This window comes from Nyctibius grandis, chromosome 19 (assembly GCF_013368605.1).
Source record: "Nyctibius grandis isolate bNycGra1 chromosome 19, bNycGra1.pri, whole genome shotgun sequence".
Classification (NCBI taxonomy): Eukaryota; Metazoa; Chordata; class Aves; order Nyctibiiformes; family Nyctibiidae; genus Nyctibius; species Nyctibius grandis.
In genome coordinates, this window is record NC_090676.1 from 5,416,647 (window position 1) to 5,433,881 (window position 17,235).

The 17,235-nt window shown below is 39.7% G+C and overlaps 1 protein-coding gene across 1 annotated transcript in view; it reads left to right on the forward strand.

Annotated features, from left to right (window-relative positions):
- LOC137672279 (serine/threonine-protein phosphatase 4 regulatory subunit 1-like) overlaps positions 1-9,952 on the forward strand; it is a 51,937-nt gene extending 41,985 nt beyond the window's left edge. The window contains exons 22-24 of the transcript XR_011049557.1: positions 899-990; positions 1,638-1,792; positions 6,846-9,952. The gene's annotated coding sequence lies outside the window, so the exon portion shown is untranslated. The remainder of the gene's footprint in view (positions 1-898; positions 991-1,637; positions 1,793-6,845) is intronic.
- The last annotated feature ends 7,283 nt before the right edge of the window (positions 9,953-17,235 follow it).

Sequence of the window (17,235 nt, forward strand, 5' to 3'; positions counted from 1 at the left end):
TCACATGCACACTTAATGTCCTTAGTCATTAGACTGAAAAATGTTAACCTTGTCATAGTTAGTGACTGGAAGCAGAAAAGTCCATTTAATTCTCAGGGGAATGAATTCTAATTTTCTGCTTGTCAGAAAGTGACATTTTACATATTTTTCTCTTTTTTTTTTTCCACCAGTTTGGTGCTAAATTTAAATGTGCGTGTCATAGGAATAGACCTTTTGTCTGTGCTAAACACCCCAAAAGCCTTGGCGGGTATCCAGCGTATGAGACTCTTGACCAATAGCTGCTGCCAGAGCTCATTTCATGCACTGAAGAGAATGGGAGGTGGGAATGAAAAGTTAGAGATAAGAGGTCATTGCAGAGGGCACATTAGCATTGCACGTCAGAATGCATATTTTTTCCCCTAGAAAATATGGATGAAAAGCAGCTCATCTGGAATAAAATATCCAATGAAGAAGCAAATTATGTTAATTAAACAGGCTAGTACTAATATTTGTCATTAAGATGTGACACCTTCTATTTAATGTCACAAACGACTGGAAGCCTTTGAAAAATGTACTGGTTGGAAGGCAAGTTTCCTGCAGATATTGAGTTCACTGTTCTATGAAAAGGAATAACTTTTGTCTTGAAAAATAGATGGCATTTATGGCAAAGAGAAATAATCCTCCCACAGATTACAGCTGTTCACTGCATTGTTGTGCTGGTGGTCTTTATCACATCAGTGGATATTTTATAAGGTTCTTTTTTTTTTTGATACATTTCCATGAGGCTGTTTTGAGGAGGACGTTGTGTGCTGGGAGCTGGATGTATTTTGAGAAAGAGACACGGCTACAAAGAACTCTGAGTCTAAATTGCAAAGATGGATGAAGTGAAAATGAGGGATGGTTATTTTGTTTTTTGCAGATGGGAACTGAAGCAGGGGAGAGTGACTGTTGTGGCCAAAGTCACCCTGGGAGTCCGTGGAATTGCATCCTGATCTTTGAAGTCTAATTCCAGTATCTTTACCATATATTGTCTTTCTGTTCCCTTGCTGCTGAATGTAGATTTAATATGCACATGTGTAATGAGCCAAACATGTTCTGCATATGTTTAGCCAAATTCTGACCTTAGGGACATGAAGCAAGCTCTCCCTGATCTAGTTAGGAGTGCTTTCATGGCTGGGCTCAACCTAAGGAGTGCAAAACAGTGCTGGCATTTAGTTTATGAAACTAAAGCCCCTCCTGGCCTTGAAGTTCAATTCATCTGCCTGTTTGGTGTTCTAACAAACTCGAGCTTCTCTGTGAGTTCTGGAGAAGACATGGCAGGCCAGTGGGTAATAAACTGCATGGCTGATTGTCTGACCTGTTGAATTGTCTGCGCGCCAGATGCTGATTAATGATTAGCATGTAACAAATTAATAAATCAATACCACAAACAAATAAATTATCCATTACAGTGGCCTGTCAAGTCTCTCTCCCCTGGGAGAGGAGAGAGACACTTGCAGGCATTACATTCTTCGCTGTATGTAAATGCCTCTGGACTATGTGCTATCATGACACCTTGCAGATGTGAAATACAGATGAGATTAATTATATTCCATAGGTAATTTGATAGGTGCTGAAAAAAACATTTGAAGTGTTTTCCTTAGTTTTGTTCTACGCAGATGTTCTTGAAGGGAAGGATGAGTGGTCAGCACGGTAAATGTGGGCTCAGGAGGATCAAGTCCAATAAACCGTCTTCCTGTACAGCCCTGGCGTCTTAACTTGAAGGGGTTATCCACAGTGACTGATTTCAGACAACCTCCTTTGAAGTCTAAAGGTAAGACCTAGGCTTCCTCTGTAGCTTTGTGGAGAAAGCAAGGATCCTGCAGTGTATCATTTAAAGGTCTGAATTTGGACTTCAGTCCTGAATCATAATCAGAGAAGTTTAAAATTAATCCATGGGAAATATCAAACATCACTGACCTTAGTTTCTCTGAGCCAGAATCCAGCAACAAATTGAGTTACCGTGTTGTCATCAATAGGCTGTTAGAAGCACAAAAAACCCTTTTGTGCATCTGGCCTTATTTTTCAGAAATAAAAACCATTTAAAGGTGTTGTGATACATTATGGAATACAGCTAATTAATGCCCTTGTAACAATCAAAGAGAGATTCAGACAGAATTCAGAGGTGGCTGAATCTGTACAAACACCTCCAAATCCAGAATGGGCCAGGGGAGTAAATATATTCCTGATTGGCCTGACTGATTTTTTTTCCATTCTCCTTACACAGGAAGTGTGTATGTACTTCTGTGCAGTTCTTTGGGCATGATTTATATATTCTCATAAATAGCAAGTATATGTGTGCATAATTAGAAGGGACAATGAAGAAATGCAGTTGATGAAATTGAATTATGCATAATAAAGCTGTAATTTTTTAGAGAAGTCTGCAGTCATCAGGAGAGAAAGTGAAGCTTGCTTGTTTTATTAGTGTTGGGAGAGACCTGAGCTGGCACTACAGTCTTAGAAGCTTTAATATTTTATGCTGTCTCATTGTATTACAAAGAACTTATTTCCTAACTCTTTATTTCACCCATTTGTGGGCCTTTCCTAAAGCAGCATATCCTGCCTTGCACTCTGATCTTACTGGCTTCCTATCCTTTTATGCTGTTCTGGCTCTGCAGGCCCTGGGTCAACTGTTCTCTAGGCTTAATTTAAGGAACATTTGTGTTTAATACGGCTGTAAATCTGTTCTCTGCATTTTGGACAGATGCAATCCTGCCTCATGTGGCAACTTGATTAGAGGACCTGGAAATCTGCTGAAGCCCAAATTCAGAACCATTTCTTAGAAGCACAGACCTGGGGAGGTTCACAATCCAGTCCAATGCTAATAGATAGTAGGTCTGATGTATTTTATGTCAGGTATCCAAAATCCATCAGGTTTAGGTGAGACCAGATGAACAAAACAACCTCTTGGAACCTGAGGTGTAGGACAAACTCTGCAAACTGTCTGTCACCTGGCCTTACGGGGACCATTCGGTAGGCATAGGCTTGCAAGGCAACAGTGTGTATTTATCTACTTTTTCACATTAAAAAATGTGAAAATCATCAGTACAGAGCCCTTCTTCAAAACAGAAAGAGATTTGGCTCACAAAGTTTGAAGACCCTTTTTCATATTGGGATGCTTTTATCATGTCCATGACTACTATCTGCATGTGCATTATTCGGCTCCAAAGCAACTATAGCAACACTGCCAAATACACACATGAATATAAAATACATTCCAAATAATTGCAGTGTTTGTGTAATTTGGTGTCTTCTGTGTTCCACAAAACCTCAACAGATTGTTAACTCCAGCAGAACCAGTAAGCCAGGAGGTACACACAGCAGTACAGAGTCTGACCCCCTCAGCAGGAAACAGTATGAGCAGAACCAGAACCATGCCTGTCACTGTTGACAGGTAAGGACTGATTAGCAATGACTCCAATGGGGCAAATGCAAGGAAAATTAGAGACAGATTTAGGCAATCTTTTCTCCTTCCTGAGTCCTTTAAGTGTAAATACTGCATAAATGCACAAGGGACATTTTAGTTGTGATTTGCTGAGCATGAAGAAGATTGTTCCCTCTCAAGTTAAACAGCACTGACCCAAGGTGAAGGAGTTAGTCTCGAGCTGTCCATTGCTAGTGGCTATCCCATTAAAATGCTTATTTTCTCAGCACCCCTACATTAACAAATAGAAGGACAAACAAACTTGGTGAAAAACCTGTTTTGGTCAGAACCATGGTGAGAGCTGGTGAAACTGGTCTTTTCTTATTTGCATACAAGTAACTCAAATTATTAAGGACATAGATTCTAGTAGAACAGACATCAGCAGTGCTCCTTGAGAGCCAAGTTATTGTCTAGTTTGCACTGCAGTGTGTTTCCTTTATCCTGGCACTGTGCCCTGGTCAGAGCTGGCTCAAGACCTTTAGGCTAAAGTAAATTTTCCTACCTAAGAGATTCAGGGCCTATCTCCTGGTGCGCTGTGCTGCAGGGGAAGAGCAGAGGGTGTCAGAGCTCTCCCTCCTCCCAGTCCCTGACCCAGCAGCACCACTGCTCTTACACCCTCGTTTTTCCTGTGACAGAAGCAGCACAGCCAGCCCGACTTCTCAGGACTTGTGCTTAAGCAAGAAGGGCTATTTTTTTTTGCCCCTAAGGATGTGTTGCCACAGAGAATTCCCAACTTTGCCTGTGACTACAGCCAGGAAGGAAATGAAGTGGGGGACAACATCTCTCTGCCTAAGTGAACCAATTAACAGTGTCCCTCCCCACTTTCTCTCCAGCCTGTCAGCTGTATCTTGACTTCTACTACAAGACTGTAAATGTAGGTTTTGTTCATTAAACAAGTATAATGCTAAGATGGAAGCTGTAATGCACGTGATGGGGAGCACAAGAAATTACTACAGCTTTCATTTAAACAAAGGGTATGACTGTGCTCTGGCAATAAGAGCATAATGGCCACTTAATTTTTCCAGACAGGGACTGTAGCTCACTGTTTTTTTTTCGGGCTCTTGCTTTGTTTTTGTTTTTTGCTCCAGCTTTTAAGGATGAGAATGTTGTGTCTGACGCATGTCAGCAAGCAAAGGAGATTCACTAGCGTAGCTGGGTTCATCTTGCTCCCCAGTGAGGAATAAAAGCATTAACTGTCTCTCACTTCAGGAGGAGAAGGGGGGGCTGTTTTCAGCCTGCGAGAAGTGAGAAGGCTTTGTCAGGTTTAGGTCAGGCTGGAGCACAGGGCTGCGTGGTGCTCTCAGCAGGACAGATTAGCTGGGTGTCACACGGCAGCCTGGAGGCATCGTTGGGAAAAGGCAAGAGACAGAAGTGTGTGTGTGCAGGGTGTGGGGGGCAAAGGCTGCCACGTCTTGTTTTGGTGCAAGGCTGTTGTCTACAACAATGATCTTTCTGGAAAGCAGACTCAGAAAAATGGATCGAATAAACAGCCTTTATCAAGGAAGCAGAGAGAGAAAATGGCCACTTCTACACTCCCTGCATTAGAACTCTAAATAATGCTGTTATCAGAGCTGTTAAAAAGATTGCTTAACAAGAGTCCTGCCAGACACGTTTAAGCCCAATCTGGCACCTGCAAGGCCTGATCCTGCAGCCAGTTGCACCCTGTGAAGCTGGTGTCAGCAGAGCCACCTAACCGAAAAGGACAGGGGGAGGAACTAGGATACTTTCTGTTATGTTTATTTCTTCATGGTTGCATCTGTTTTTGTGCTTTGAAGTTCTCAGGTTTATTTCAATCACAGCTGCTTTAATGAGGCGGATAAAGCATGGAGGGGGAAAATATGAGGGAAAGGGCCAAATTCAAAGTTGTCAAACTTGGGCAACATATGCAGCCTGAGACCATAAAGTGTAATTTACATTAATAAAAAGCACATTGTACTGACTAATCGCTTCAAAATTTCTGCCAGATTTCAACATAGCTGTGTAACTGCACCTCACCTAAACCAGGCTGCATAAGGTTATCACATGATAAAGAAACAGTAGAGCTTGGAATAGAGACCTGGTGAGCTGCCTCACAATAAAAATGGTAAAAGTGCATCGCCGTTCTTATCATCCGTTTCCTGGACTCCAGGTTTACTGATGTAATCCCTTCTCTCCATTTAATTGTTTTGGAATGAATAAATACAAACTTGAAAGTCCCTAAAACAGTAGGTTGCCTCGTTATTGCAGTAAGTGCACTATGGCCATTGAATTGCAGTAGTTATGATACTTTGGTTTAAGAGTGAATTCAGAGCAAGCCTTAGCAACTTCAGTTGGGTAAACGTAGTTTTTGCCTGGGCCCAATCTAAAGTTTGGATAGGCATCCAAGTATTGAAAGGTTTAGGTGTCACAGGGCTTTAGATATGCTTCAATATGGTTTGTAGTGCAACACTGAAAATGCCTGAGGAACATATGAGGAACCCTGGGATGCTGCTGTCTTCTGGGTCTTACAGAGACAGGAAAGGAGGACTGGAAGGAGTTTCGAACGATCTTCCATTTTACCCCTCTGCCTGTGGTAGCATCAGCTTACACCTGTGCCATGTAATATCTTTATGCTGATTATTTTTAAAAGTAAACATAGTATTTGAAATTTATTCATTTATTATGGATCACTTTAAATTCTGGAGAAATTAAGCAAAAACTTGGACAGAGTTTTCTTTGTTACCAGGAAATTAAGAACTTCATATTTACTGAATTAAAAAAGAAACACACCACTCTTGTGTGAAACATGATTACCTTTTTCTTAGCTATCCTTAAAATCCTGAGCTTTGTGTTACTGACACAAGTCAGGAGTAATAAACTTAAATTATATAAAAGATATGACAGGTAATTATCCTCAGAGATACTCTCTAAAAAAGATATTTTAATGTATTGTACTATAATGTACCCAGCACATCTCTTCCATAAAATGTAACCTCTATTATGCATTTCCAAAGGGTAGGAAGTGTGCTTATTCTAAGCTCAGATTTTTAATATGCTCTTGTCTCTTGAAAAAGAAAAGAAAAAAGCGCCAAGAAGTAACAACCAGCCTTTGATCTATAATTTCCTGTGCGGTTGCTAAACACACAGTAAAATTTTTGTACTTTTAGAAGGTTTACTAAGGCTGTGTAATGTTACTTTTGAGATCAATGTACTGATTTAAGAATAACTAAAGCATTAAAGACTGGAAAAATCTTACACTGGGGAACAGACATAATGATGCTTTATTGCTAACCTGCTTTACAACCTTTTGAAGTGATGTTGTTCTGAAGCATACATTGCCTTGTGTTCAGCCAGAATTCTGCGTGTTGTAGGAAATACAGCTGCATTGGCTTAAATGAGAAGGAATTAAATTAACCTGCTATGTTTACTTTTATATACTTATCAGACGGTCTGACCCCATCTTATCCTTCTCCGAACATCTGGTGGGCTGCCTCCCTAAACTACAGTGTTGCGTGGTGGCCATCCGAAGCCATGGCAGTTCGTGGATGGTGCAGAGGAAAACGCAGATGCTTCACAACACCCTTCATGAACACAACCTCCAGTTTCTCTGCAAGCCTTGTGCTAGATGTCCAGTGGCTTACCACCATCCTGGGGTGGTTTTGGATGTTTCATACTCTGACAGCGCCTGTAAAACCCAGTGCTCAGACTGAAAAGTGTCTTCCTTCAAAGGTGGCAGCACTACATCCTTCTGCACTGAGGTGAACGGCTGCCCTGTGAAACCCTTCAGGTTATATCAGAGAATTTCCAGTTGGAAACCTTATGGAAATAAATCCACCACTGAGGCACACAGGAAGAGCATTCTTGTAATCTTTTTGACCTGTTCTCCATGTAACAGAGCGAGTCTTGAGATGTGTGAGCAGCCTGAAACCCTAAGGTCAAAATTATCTCCAATTCATCTGACAAAAATAATGACCCTTTCCAGTGTTTGGTTTAACTAGTGCAACACGAATCAGGTTTGTGTTGTTTTCACAAACTTTCTGGTTTTGTTTTGAATTTATTTTTCAATACTGCTGGTCTTTTCTGTGTATGATAGAGCAGACTGAAGGGGCAATGTTTTGTTCACTGGCAACCTGACCTGTTTCACAGCACAACAGTATCTTTCCAGTACAGTTAAATGTATTACACTATGGTACTATGAAATGCTTTGTCATGCTTTCAACTAGTTAAATAACAATATGATGGGATGTGAAAACCAGAGGAAGAAGGTAATAGTCTGTGAGCGGGCATTATCTGTCCTGCTACACTGACACACACAGTTTCAAGGGGAACTAAATACAACACGTTTAGGAACCTAATGCAAGAAGTGACCTGGGCTGGGCTTCACATGGGAGTAGAGATTTCTGGTCTGGTTGCCAGTGACTACATTAGACTAGTGTTTGTTGCTTTGGTACTTTGTAGAATGTGGAAGAAACCACAACGAATCCTTCATGAAAGGGGGAAATGATGTGTGTGAATGGGGAGCCTTAAGTCTCTGAAAAGGTAAAAAAAAAAAATCTATCTACCTTCTCTGTTTTGTAAGGCAAATGATCTCAGGATTAAAGTTAATTCAGGCTGACAGAGTAGCCAACAGCAGGAACTGGAGACAGTAATTTTTGCACAAACTTAGGACTGCAGTGGGTATCCATTAGGATAGTCACAGCATGTAACTTTGTAGAAATGTCTCATGCAGAATAGTGATTAGTTTTATACTCTAAGTGGCCACCTTTTACAGTAGCTAGAGCAATTGGCTATGCACATGCTGTGGCTGCATTTCATTTTGCTTCTTTCAAAATGTACAGCAACACTTGTATGCTGACTGCAAGTTGAGTAGTGCTACTTACTCAGAATCGCCATTTCACTATCACCTAATAAATAATCTTTATTCTCTGATGCAAAATGCATTTTAAATAAATAATAATCTTTCAACTCTGAGCTCCCTGTAAAATATATTAATGAAATTATAAATAGCAAGTGCCAGTTCTATGCCAGTTCTAACAGCACAGAAAAGAACACATTGTGAAGGAAAACACACCAGGTTTTTGCACCCAGTTTTGTTGTTTATAAAGCAAGTGCTTGTGAGAAAGATAATTCTGATTTCATAGTTCTTCAACTTAAATACAACTGTCATTTAAGGCTCTACTATTATTTCATCACACACCCAGGAAGGTATATGCAGGCACACATCCATGGTGGTAAAAGTTGTATGGCTGACCTATTTTCATGTCTTGCTGTGGTGTCTGTGTATCAAATACAGTAAAATTTTTGCATATGCAATTCTAAAAGCATCATCCATAGTTCCCCTTTAAAATGAGCCTGTTACCAAAGAACTAGTTTATCTGAAAAGAACAGTCAAAAGACAAGAGGGCTTCATTTTTCTGAAAAACATTAGTCAGGGAGGAATTGATACACATGCCACTTTGCTAACCTGAACCTTAGACCACCAAAAGCTTTACGAAAGACTACACCAAATGAAATTTAGATTGAAGCATAGAAGACATCTAAATACACTTGCATCTTGTTTTCAAATTTTGGTTAAAAATAAACTGCATAACTTTTTATATATGTTTAGAAACATCCCGTTCTGTTCCGACTTGCACAGGCCTAAGACTTTTATATAGAATTAAAGTTGTCTTGACTTTTGCTGCATTTTTGAAGTGATTTAATTTTGTTGTGAAGCATTTCCCCAGCGTGTGCACTGAGTTTACTAACACTGTCCTGACCTTGGAGATGGCATGATATTTTACAGTGTGCAGTGACATTTATGTGCCCAACTTGGCTCCAATAAATAGGTTAATTTCCACAAATTAAATGCCAAGTTTGAAACATTACAAGGTGATTTAATAATTCTGTATTGGTCTTTTGGATTCACAATTGGGGCAGTTGACTGGGCAGTCCTTTGTCAGCTGCAAATCCACAACTGCTACACAATTTTTTCAGGTATAAAGGGTCAAACTAAAAGTGCTGGGAAAAGAAATAGTCAGGCTTATAGTTTCACATATTATTGAACACCAAAACCCCAAATATATGGATCAATTAACAACTGACAGATTTATGCTAGAGGAATTAGTTAACGTTTTAGACAATACTCCTTACACACCCTAAATTAGGCTACATCAAAGTATCTCCTGAAGTAAAGGTACCTTAGAGGATAGAAAGCATAATAAAAAAACATTACTGTTAGTACAGAGTTAATATTGAGAAACTGGGAATAAGATTGAGAAAAGTCCAACTGTAGATGCTGGACAAAGTTTATTTTGGTTTTCAAAATCAAACCATGACTCATACGGATTTGGATTTCACTTCACACAAACATCTACTGGATATTAGGTGCCAGCTTTAGTTCTTTAATACAGCATTTTTAAAAAAACAGTGGTCTTGAAGCTCCCCTTTCATTTGGCCTGAATAAATGTAATTTTGTTGCTACTAAATTACATATTAATCTTTACTATACCTGTTTATATAAATCAGACAAAAATAAGAGGATCTATACATGACCTTAAAATAAACTGAAGAACCATGTGATTAAAATAGAGATACAAACCTAGCAATGACAAGAAGGCACGCTGATTTAAAACATTGTTCTTACAATTATCTTGCTTGTTCAAAGAATAGTTTACAGGTGTTACAGTTAGTAGCTGAACTGCAATTTAGCTTAAATTTCCAGAGTCTGAGTCCAAGTTATTCTTTATTCTGTTTTTTAAGTAATGTGTCTGAAGTTACTTCTGCAATGTGTTCTCATTCTTGGGTAATCTTTCCAAAGGATATGAGTCACTTCTCCATTATTTGTAAAGAATATGGAAAAAGTAAAATATTATTATTTTGCGGGCATTTGGAACTGGATGTAAAAAAAATAGGTGGGATGTTGATCATTGTGAGTCATTTCTTGGGAAGAAGGAAAGAACAAACACTAGCTGCTGACTTACTGCTATGAAAGCCAAGGACTTACTGCTGACTCAAGAAGGTAGATATTGATAGCTGCAGAATACAAAGGAGATCTTGCAGCAGGATTAAAGAGGAAAGTCCTCTTTAAGCAATAAGGAGTTATAAGGAGCTGCCTGTGTTGATTTCTTGGAGGCTGTTGTTTGTTTAAACAATCTTCTAGTTTAAACACGTTAGCCAACTAGAACTGTATGCTGCAAATAGTTGCTACAACTAAATCAGTCTCTTTCTGAGTTTCCAAAAGTCCTAGCAGCTCTTCAGGTGAATGAAGTGCAAGACTGAACGCCATAGCACGGAGGTAGCTACACCAGTAACTCCCAGTGCAATCCCCTACTATTTCTGAGTCTTTCACCAGCCCTGGTTGGTATAAATATTGGTATAAACAAAACTGAAGCAACATAAATACTTTGTAACACATTTGTATTCTGAGCAACTCATTGAAAAAAAACCTGTTTTGATACCAAACTGATATTTGAAAGTGACTTCATTTTGCTAAATGGCCTTTGGATGGTTTATTTGTACCAGTCAAGCAGCTGCACTGGGAACTACTCAATTACTTTTTTGTGTAACTACACAAACTACCTGTAAAGGATGCATAACACAAAAGATAATGCATTTAATAATTGTGACATACTTATGATTTGCCTGTTTTTTTTCAAGCTGCAGTGGACACACTATGAAGCCTGATAATTATCTTTTCTGCAGGTGGGTGGGTGGTTGGTTGGTTGGTGGTTGTGTTTTGTTTTTTTAATGAGGAAAGATTCTTTCCAAATGTGGGGATGCAGTTCTGTGGCAGCTTGAGCCTATTCAAGTCATGCCTGCTTCTCTTCTATGCCTCTTCTCATCCCCTTTCTGTACAAAAGAGGTGTTTTTGTGCTAGCACAGGCACTTGAGCAACTCAATAGTGAGCCAGTTCAGAGCGCTGATTGAAAACTAATTCTAAACAGAGATTCCAATACAGGTAAGTGATGAATTGGGAATGAGCAGCAGGGTAGGATTGTCAGGAACATGGCAGTCTGTATTTATGTTTGAAAAAGCTGCTGTGAAACCGAGCCTGAACGGAGACTTTCATGGAGAAACAATTACAAAAATGTACTCTATCATTATTACAAAATAAGTTTTTTAAAGGCTTCCAATAAATATTTTTAAATCACAGTCTTACTAATGGTAATAAAAGTAGTACCTGCTCTGTGATCTTTGTATGAGTTTATTCATTGTTACAAGTAACAACTAAAATGCTACATTAAAATGTTTGCACTTTACCAAAATGATTGTGGATGTTTACTTAAATCATTTTTAAAGCATAAATGTTTAACAGTCCAACAGTCCACTACAGAACGTTAAACTAGGGATGCAAATGGATCTATGTGCCTGTTATTTCTTAATGTCAGTCAGAGGGCTCACATGGCCAGTTCAGATCCTTAAAAAAGGTGCCTTTGCAGCTTTGGATTTGAAAACCACATTCAAGTTCCAACCCTGGAACAGTTGATCTCCAGCCAATAAATCCCTGGGTAGTCTTGGGTACTGGAGGAGATGGAAGCACCTAGAAAAACAGTAACATGCAGAATTCAATGATTAAAAGGGTTTTTATTGTAATTTCTGTCATGCAGCATCTTCTTTTGTGCTGTAGTGTGGACGGAAATGAGAACTTCTCAAAAATAGTGGTTTTAAATGCAATCTGGTGAATTAATATCCTGAACACACAGACATTAATGGAAGGAAATAAGAACTTCGAAAAACAGCACAGTTGCATGCAAGTTTGATTTATAATATAGGATAGTTCATAATTTAAAAAGTCATTAGAATAATTTAGGTCCCATTCTATAGCAAGGCACAGGGAAAGAGAGAAGTAAAATGGCCAAATTCCAATGAAGTAACTAACTTTCATTTACCACCCTTCTAAAAAAAAAATCTTTTAGTGCTTAAATTGGTCTGTATCACAGGAAATCAAAAAGCGAAGTTATTGTTTAGTAGTGTATGTTAGCACACTTTTTTTTTTTAAGTTTTGCTCAATACCTGTTTAAGGGCTTTAGTAGCTTTACATTATTAGGAGAAGAATTTTATCTTCAGCTTTAGCTTTTTTCCTTACAGGATAATAATAATAATGATAATCTTTAAAACTAGTTAACATCTCTAAAAAGGAGAAATAACATTTTATACTTGCTGTAACGTATTTGGTAGCAATGCAGCTACAGAATAATAGTTTTGTGGCCAAATGCTAAAGATATGACTGACGAAGCTGGCTTTTGCATCAAGAACTACTTATTCGTTCCACCTTCTACTTTAAAAGATGGGTAAGCATCAAGTTAATCTGCAACTAATCTAGCTAAAAAGGAAACAAAACAAAAGCCAGCAGCCTCTGTTCACTGACTGCTGTGCTTACTTTGGCTGAATCATCTCAATTGGGCACGTTATATCATTTTAGCATCTGGGGACTTAGCAGAGAAATACACAGCAAGAGAACAATGTTTCAGTTCTCTTGCCAGAGTTGCTTCACTTTGTTCTTTGGCCAAGATTAGAAAATGTTTATGATATTTAGGTGGAGCAGTTCCTCTGAAAAGATAATTTTTACGGCCAAAAGTGCCACCCACTGAGCAGGATAATGAAGGAAATCATGTCCCACTTATGATCTGGGGGAAGAAGCAATTATTAATCTAACCTAGAGAGAACAGATATGATGACTGTTACCATGAAGGTAAATGTGCAGAAAGACACATAGTTCTGAATAAGGATTTAAGAAACTTCACTCTGAATATTTAAAGGGTGACCTAAATTACAGCTAACCCTTATCTTCCTTAGCAAATAAAGATTCTGAGGTGAAATTGAAACTATGATCCCTGTTTCAGTATGCACTAGGCTATGCATGCTACTTCAGCAGCTGATTACTGCGTGGTTTGTTAATACACATACACCCTCACTGTGCTGAAGCAGAGGTAAAAACTGAAATTGGAGGCTTGAGACAGAACTGAAGAACAAGTAGCACTAATGGCAGAAATGCTGCTATTTCATTTCTCTGCCACACTCAGCACTAGCGCTTAATTTTTGTTTCAATTTAATCTCAGTAAAAGCTTTTATTACTTCGTCATCTTGTCTGCCCACCCCTGGAATCCTTTGAAAGAAAGCTAGTTCAGCAAGTAGGCATTTCCAATCTCTTTTGTTTCCTTAAACTTCTCTAAGTGGGCTAACCTTCCTTTTTGTTAGCATATGCTGCTTCCCCTTTTATGAGTATGTTCCTCTCCCAGTGTCACTGATTTAGCTGCCTGTATAGTTATCCTGTTCATTGGTGATTCTGACACTGCATATTTATAAATCAAACCATCAGTCACATTCGACTCTCATTTCCAGCTGTTTGACAACTTTTAGACTCTGAATATGTGAATATAAATCATAAAATATAAAATCAAAGAGTTATAAATTGGGTCATTAGAACTGGCTTCTCCTGGCTAATCTAATTTGTGCCACTAACGAGGACAGTGGCGTTGTCTCTGCCAAAAAGAAGACTGTCTTAAATAAAGCTAGAAAAATGACTGCATCTTAACCAAGAGTTAAACTGAGAGTTAAGCTTATGATAAGCCTTGAAGACAGACATGTATATGTCTATTTAAGCAATGGATGGTCGGCAGTCAGAAATGGCTCTGTGAGCACTCTTCTGTACTCAGCTGTACAGTTGGCTGCTCTGTTACTATATGTCACAGAGGAGTGCATGGCGGAGGTGCTTTACAGAAAGATGATTATGTACAATGAAAGCTCTGTGAACTAACAACCATATCCAAAGGGCAATTCCTTGTCTTAAATGAATGCTTTTAAAGCATTGCTTGGGTTGCAAATACAATTTACTTTGACCTTTAGTTAAAGGCCCACCTCTACAAGACAACTGATTTTTAGAGCTTGTGTTGTTTCTTAAGACAGATATTGCTGTATTGCAATTTTAAAATCTAATTTTCTAACCTTAATGTATTTTTCCACAGGTGTCACAGGTCGAACCTGCAGATGTTCTGGAAGCTGTATCTTGGGCTTTTTATTTTCTTTCTTTTCATCTTCAAGCAACTAAAACCAAAACATCAACATTAAAAACTGGACTCTCTCTATATATAAATATGCTGTAATATCTGATATCTACACCATTCCCCTCATTGTTGCATCTCAACTCCCTGTTCTTTCCATCTAAAACAGGACTATGTATTGTAGTGCTTTGGAAATTATTGTAATGTACTTTTTGGTTTCAGAAAGTGATGTAATTCTGAATTTCAGATGAAAGGCTAAATATTGCAGAGTGATTCCAACTCTCTTAATGATATCACTGGTTCAAAAAGGGCTAGAAATGTATCTTATACATATATCTCATATGAGCACAAACCAAAGATTAATAAATGCTAAATACACATGTTCACCAATAGTAACAATGCATAGTTTGCCATCTTTTCAGCTGTAGATCTAGTAGTACTGTGCAAAGGTGGTCTGCATGACAGACCAAAGTTATCCAGGATAGATGTTGAAGCCTTAAAGGACCAAAGTTTTCAAAGGTGCTCACTTGGATGCCTACAGGAATTTTCAAAAAATCTTAGAACACATTAAGTACTTCTAGCCCCGTGGAAAGTACATTTATAACTATTCAGGGGCTGCATCAATCCTGTTCTTTAGAAACACTGTGATTCCAAATGTAACATTATGTGCTACTCTAATATCTAAACATCACTGAGAATAGACATCTCTCCAAATATTTTCATTTGCTGTAAATTCCCCCACTGAAAATTTAATTAGCTAGAACCTTTTCCCCTAGATTTTTAAAGTACCATATGGACAGACAAAGGGGAAATATTTTCCTGTCAGTGTGCATCTAGTACTTGTTAACACTATTGGGAGTCATGTTTCTCAAGAGAAATATATCAGAATATGCATAGCATATAAATTACAGCTTGCCATATTTTATTCAGATTTTCCTCTTTGAAACTTTGAAACCTTCTAAAAGTAGTGCACTGTTACCTTGGAACCTAGCTTAGTAAAGCATACTCAGTACTTTTCTAGTCTTCTGTGCTCTCATAATTTTGTGTCTAGATAAATTTGTGTACAAGTAAATTACACGTGTTGCTTATATGCTGTTCAATTTTACCTCATCAGGCAGTGTTTTCAAGAATCCCCATTTGTGAGACCATCTTTTTGCAGCATCCAGTTCACTTTCAATGTATTTTTTCCTGAAACGAACAGAGAAATATTTAAGATTATTACTTTAAAAGCTTTCATTAAAAAAACAAACACAAACGCAACTCCTAATGTCATAAAGCCAGCATTTCAGCATGAATCTTTAGACCTTTACCTCAAACCAGCAAGTTTATATATGAGTTAACAATTGTCTAACTCTGAGGTAATGGGGAAATATTTTCCCTAGGTGGGAAATGAAACAGTAGGTGTGGATGCACTTCCTCGCAAATTACGTTTATGTTAGGAGTTGGAGGAGGTCAAATTTGCTATGACACATTTTTTTAAAAACTCAAAAAGCACCGACGTCCTTTCATACATACTTCCATTTGCTACTGACTGATGCAGTGACCCTTTGTCCCCCGCTCTGCCCCGGCCCTGCGCCCCACGGCTCGCACCGGAGGGAGGATGGAGGGACGCGCTGGAGCGCGCGGGCAGCGCTGCCTGCTTCGGCTGTAACGGCTGGGCCCGGCCAGCCCGGCGCTGGGCCGCCTGAGGGTACTAAAAGCCTTGGGCTTTCCGCCGACGGCAGGCTTCTGAATGAGCGCACGCACTTCACAAATACACGTGAAACGGACGTGGGAACAAATTCCTTTTGTAAGTGGGCGCTGAGCGCGGGGAGGCTGCCTGGGGCGGGAGGGGAAGGAGGCGGCGGGAGAGAAGCAACAGAGGAGGCCCGGGGCCGTTACCAGCAGTCGTCCAGCGCTACGAAGTTGCAGGGCTGCGGCGGGTAGACGCGCCGGTGCTCCATGCCCGCCGGCGGGCAGCGCCCGGATGGGCCGCGGGGCGAGCGCCGGGCCGGGCCCTGGCGGCTGAGGCGTTGCTGGGCGACCGCAGCGGAGGCGGCGCTCGTGCGGGCGGCGGGAACAGAAGGGCGGGAAGGGCAGGCGCGCGCACGTGGGGTGCGGCCGCTCTCCTGCGCTTCCTGAGGCGGTGGCGCCAGTGGCAGCAGCTCCTTCGTCCTGCTGTTGCCCCCACGCTGGCGAGTAGCCCTTCTGGAGCGATGCCATAACCGTGCCTCTCAGGTGAAAGGCTAAAAGTGCCCATTCTGGTTTTGGTGTGTTTTTTGTTTTTTTTTTTAAAGCCCTCAGGAAAAGCGCACGTGATGTTGTCAGTAATTTTTTGGAGGTGGCTTTGAGTGTTTGTTTTTTAAAATGTTATTCAGCAGGAAAACATGTTTGGATTAAGCTGATGAAAAGCTGTTACCTTGCTTGAGGAGCTAGCCATATTTCAGAGGAAGAGGTGTTATCTAAACTCTAACTTAACTGATTAGCTGGGCTCACCTTAGCAGAAAACAAATAGTTGGATGCCCTTCTGAATAGTGAGTTGTTAAGTGTTTTAAACCTGGACAAGGGAGTTGTTCAACAGCCAAAAACTTGCAGCATTTTTAATTGTAATGGGCATGAAAAATGGTTGAAGGATGCTGGTTTTATGTTTTGCTAAGAAACAGCTTGTTAATGTGCCCAAAGCTCAGACCATATGTGCTGTAATGGGTGTTTGCTTCTGTTTCCTAGTTTTTTAACTTTCTATCTCCAGTTCCTAGGTCCTCTTGATATACACCAAAATTACCTTTTGGTAATTGTAGTTGGGAATAACATCGGTCTTGTGACATACAGTGTCTTTCTGATCTCTTTTTCTGGTAGATGTTGTTCTTTGCAAAC